Source organism: Palaemon carinicauda, chromosome 9, assembly GCF_036898095.1.
Source record: "Palaemon carinicauda isolate YSFRI2023 chromosome 9, ASM3689809v2, whole genome shotgun sequence".
In the NCBI taxonomy this organism is placed as follows: domain Eukaryota; kingdom Metazoa; phylum Arthropoda; class Malacostraca; order Decapoda; family Palaemonidae; genus Palaemon; species Palaemon carinicauda.
The window spans coordinates 87,117,685-87,122,887 of NC_090733.1; positions in this window are offsets into that span (position 1 = coordinate 87,117,685).

The following is a 5,203-nucleotide window of genomic DNA, read 5'->3' on the forward strand; positions in this document are numbered from 1 at the left end:
TGCGTCCATAAGGGAAGGCTGAGCGACTAAGCCACTGCATGTAGGAGCCCCGGCTGGCCCCACAACCTGCCGGCAAGTGGTGAGATTGTAGGACGGCGGCCAAAGGGTTGCGATGGCTAGGCCATCACTAAAGGACAGAAGGGGGATGGAAAAGGGTCCTGTATGAGGTGTGGAAGGAGCCGGCAGGGTTGCCGGTCCTACCACATCTCTAAGAAACTCTGTTTCAGTATTGGTGCCATCCTAGGCGACAGGAGAATATCTGTTCTCCAGCCTAGGGTCTGCCAATACAGTTAAGGGGGCGACGGCAAACTTGCTGCCTCCCCTCAACAAGGGAGAAACAGAGTTCCAGTGCCGGCGCCATCCTAGGCGGCAGAAGAATGTCTATTCTTCAGCCTAGGGTCTGCGAGCACAGGTCTAGTCTACTAGACCGCAGGAAGAAGGTGGCGGCATCATACAACCACTTCAAGTTTGGCCTAGGGAGGTCTAGCCTCCTATGCCGGCAGCCTAGTCCGGCAGGGGAATGACTATTCTCCCTACTGGCCGGGTGCCGGCACAAGACCATATACTCTGAGGGTCTGACCGAAACACAAAGCCTGGCATCTGTCGGGCAAGGGAAGAGACAGAAAACCCTGGCCTAGTCATGTCTGAGTGTCTACTCAAGGCAAGACCAAATAGGGTTGTAGCCCAAAGCTACGCTCAGAGGGAAGGAGTGATTATCCTTAAATCTCCACTGGAGACGAGTATCGGTTTATATAATAATTCTAGGAGATATCTATCTCCGCCTGAATTGATAAAACGACACACAAGGGTAACCGGGGAACATGTATGAAATTATACTAAAGCCACTGGGCTAGTAGCCTAGCGGCGGGTAAGAATCGACTACCTTAATCGCCGAAACTCTCTCATATACGATCTCAGAAGAGGAATATGTATATATGCAATCAATGTATCTTACACGTATAAGTTGCCTAAATAGCTTCATTTAATTATTATTACACTAGTAATGTCTATTATATCATGCATGAAAGTAAACTAAAACGCATAGGCTAGGAAGCCTAGCACAAGGTAGGTTAGGTTACCTAAATCGCCAAAACTATCAAGAATACAATCGGCATAATATAATTAACTCCTAGCAATGAAGACTGAATAACTCCAAGATATTCATGCTATTAATACCGGGAAAGTCGTTCAGGCTAACTAAATAACTCATGCGTAATGAACGACAGCGCCCATGACGTCTCCGGTTAAGGCAAAGCTCTCTCACTTAAATTAACCTAATTTCACTGTGACGCAAGAGCTAAAATTTATACAATGTAAAGATCGAATACTCAACTTTACAGAGGCAGAAGAGGCTGGAGATTGCATGATAAATCCAAAATGTAGAGCGTACACGAAAGAGAAACAGGGAAAATCACCGAGCTGTAGTGCTACACTTATAGGAATAAACATGGAGGTGGCGTACAGTGCCTTCTGGATACTCAAGTAGTAACGGAGGAAGGGTAACCTTGATATCGGCACCCCTTCAAAATTTGCCACTTTCCCCCTCGAAGCGAAAACACTATTCGCGGTGAAGATTGCTATGCATCGTATCAAGATATATGTCTCCTGATTTATGAGATATCCTTAGGAGAAATTTTAAGGATATTCGCGCCAGGAGTTAGAATTCTGGAGACCTAAAGGTAAATTCTCTGGGAATATCACTGTAGTTAAATATACCCTAAGAAGCTACTTATAGAAATCTTCCATCAGGACAACATGGCTTGAGCCCAAAAATGCTTTATTTAGTTAGCAGTACGACGTTCCCGGTATTTAGCTTTAATGAATTATAACTATTTAGGCAAATTATACTAGTGAAGATCAGATTACACTTGTAATATTTCTTCTTCTGTTAAACGTTTCGACCGTATACGATAGGGTCTCGGTGACGTAGTGTAGTCGAGATCCCGACTCGAGTTAGGCTAGCATAATGCGTTTTAGTATACTTTAGTAACGTTATCCCCGTTTATCCTCTTGTATCGTTTTATCAATTCAGTCGGAGATAGCACATCTCCTAGAATTACTAACATAATTCGATACTCGTCTCTTTTAGAGACTTAAGGATAAACCCTTCCTTCCCTCTGATTGCCGCCATTAGGCGACAACCCTATCTTTGGTCTTGCCATAGAGTAGTTTACTCCGGCTTGACTGGGATAGTGTTTCTGTCTTCCCTCTTTGCCGGTGAATATCCCGGCTTTGTATTACGACAGTAACTCAAAGTATTCAGTCTTGTTGTCGGCAACTCTACTGACGGGTAATGTGTTGATAGGATGTTTCTACTAACCATAATAATTACCTGGAATATAGATGAGGAATTGTTAGTAATTATTTCTCAGCTGATCTCATCTTTGGTCGTCAATTTTTCTTGGTGGGATTTAATGATACGTTGGTATTCTTAAAATACACTTTAATACTCTTGTGACTACATTGCTCTATGACAGCTGACTCCTAAGTGTGTGTGGAGCGTCATACACAATATGACAAAACCAAAACATTGCTAAACAAGAGAGCATCGCTCTGAAAAGACTTAAATCCTACTCCAGTACAAAACTATAAAGAATTACATCCTATCTTTGAGGTAATCAACAAATGTTTGAATCCTAATACCAAAATAAATCATTACACATATGTACAAAGCATAACATGTTTTATTCATGCAATATGATGCAATGTTGCGCAATACCTTTAACACTTGAAATAATATAGTACATTATTACAATAATATATAACAACGGGGGTTAGCCATTCCCCTGCCGGTTTCACAGTTGCAGGCATAGGAAGCCCGGCTTCAGTTTTCCACAACCGAAAGTGGTAGTACAGTTGCCGCCATCTTCTCCCTTGTGGTCTAGAAGATATGTCTTATATCCGGCAATGTCTTAGGCTGAGGAATCGTTATTCCCCTGCCTCCCAAGACAGCGCCGGCATAGGAAACTATGTTTCCGTGTTTGTTGCCAGAAGTAGGAGGCAGACGTGCCGCCTTCTTTTGACGCAAAATATAAGACCCTTCCCCTTCCCCTTCTGTCCTTTAGCATGTGTGGCTGGTATTCTACAATCTCCCCGCTTGCCGGGTGGATTGCGATGCCAGCCGGGCTCCTACAAAGGCAGGTTGATTGCCCCTTCGACCTTCCCCCAAATGGAAGCAAGGCTCCGGGAAAGGTTGTGCCAGCCATGACGGCTGCCAGTGGGAGATCCTAATAACTTTGAGTATTCTTCAGTCCTCTCTTGGACTGCCATCCACAAACCATGGAACTGGCAGAGCAGCCTCCAACAGATATTGTGGCTGGATGGAAGCAAGAATTATTACATTCTTCCCCTTCCACTTTAATCCTCATTCTGGAAAGAAGGCAGTAGAGACAGTAGTCCTTACAACCCTAATTATTGTACTAAACTATAATAATACGGTAGCTCTTCTCTCCATGCTTTCTCTCTCTCTGTCGGCTAGTGCCGTCAGGTACTATCCTAGCCGGTTGCATGCCGGCAGAACTACAGTATAAGATTATAGAGTAGCCAGTATTCCTGCAGTATAGCAAATACAGCAGTTAGAAAACTACAATATATTATATACAGTAGTATGATTTCCAACATATTCTGTGTGTCCTTTCACAGTCCAATGTTGAGACCGGTAAATAATGTTGAAGTGGAATAATCCTTTAATATCCTGATGAATCGTAGGTCATCAGAACATAATATCTTTACCCTACAGTATTAATATTCCATTTGTGTGGGAGTTAGTGCTAGTATACGCTGACATCAGCTCTAAATTCTAGAGCTATTCCACCTTAGATTTCCTTGTTAAGGAAATTTAAAATATTAATAATGAGGGAGGTCACAGTAATTGCCTGGACAGGCAACACAGATATGTGTCTTTCCAATTTCTTTTCTAGCTTACTATCCTAAGCTATAATGATAATAGTAAGTTCTATTATTAATGCATGAGATTGATTTATCAGTGTGATAAATTACCCCATACTCATTTCACTTTTTCTTTCTTTACAGGAAGAGTCCAAGGTGAAGTGTGCAGTTATGTACTGCAACCACAAAAGTAAGAACTTTTGTGGCCATAACATGTGCAGGTCTCATGCCCCCTACTCCATCGCAACTGAAACCCTGAGACACTTGGACCCCAAGGGTTGCAACATCTGCTTAGCCTTTATGACCGAGGGTTTCGGCGATCCAAAGACGACGGAGTCGAGGGATACTGCAAGGGAAACACTTCGGAAGTGGGTAAGAGGGTTCCAGAAGAACTCTCCAGGACCTTACCAACCAAGCGAGTCTATTAGAAGCCTGCCATTCCCTAAGGCAACATCTGATGCAGTCGTGCCTCAGGCACGACCCGAGCCTCCCTGCAAACAACTAGCGATAGAGGACGACATCAACGAGGCTCTACAAGGTATGGAAATCCATCAGGAAAGGATGTCAGAAGTGTCCTCGGACACTGAAAAGGATCTCCTTCAAGAAGACTCTGAAGAAGAGGTGGCCCAGCCACCCGAGGAGGAAGAAGAACTTGGATCGACAGAAACAGAAGACCCTCTACTGTCTGTGATGGCATTTCAACCTGTGCCGTCAAAATATTCGGCTCCAACCCCTCAACCAGACCCGCTGTTCCCCACAGGCCAAGCAATTGATGGATACTTTCCGCAAGGAACAGCTTGAGATGAGGAAGGAAGTCAGGGAAGCAAGCCGCGTAGCTGCTTCTCGTGGCTCTTATAAGCGGCCCAGAGTTTCTGACTTGCCTTAATGCTCCGAAACCAATCCCTGAAGGTATGCTGAGTTCATGCCCATGATGAATGGGAAATTCTACGTCTCGGAGAAGATGGGGGCCATACTCCTCAACAATATCCAATTCTGGCCAAACCTTTTGGCTTACCCGAAGTGTTTTATCAGGATGAAGAATGAACCGGCGTCTAAAGAAGAGACGGAACCTAAGGAGGTCATGGTCTTTGACCATGACAAGGCACAGGCTCTCTTAACGAGTAGCCTGAAGAAGGCAGGTTACACAAACTCCTAAGTTTCTGCGTTGAGCAAGAGGCACCCTACCATCCTTGCTCCTTCCTCCAGAGCTTTCCCCTTCACGTTGAAAGTTCTCCACTGTGTGCTAAACGCAGTTGATGCAGGCAAACTATGCCCTACGCGAGAGGAGTGTAGACCATTGTCTCTAGCCCTGCCT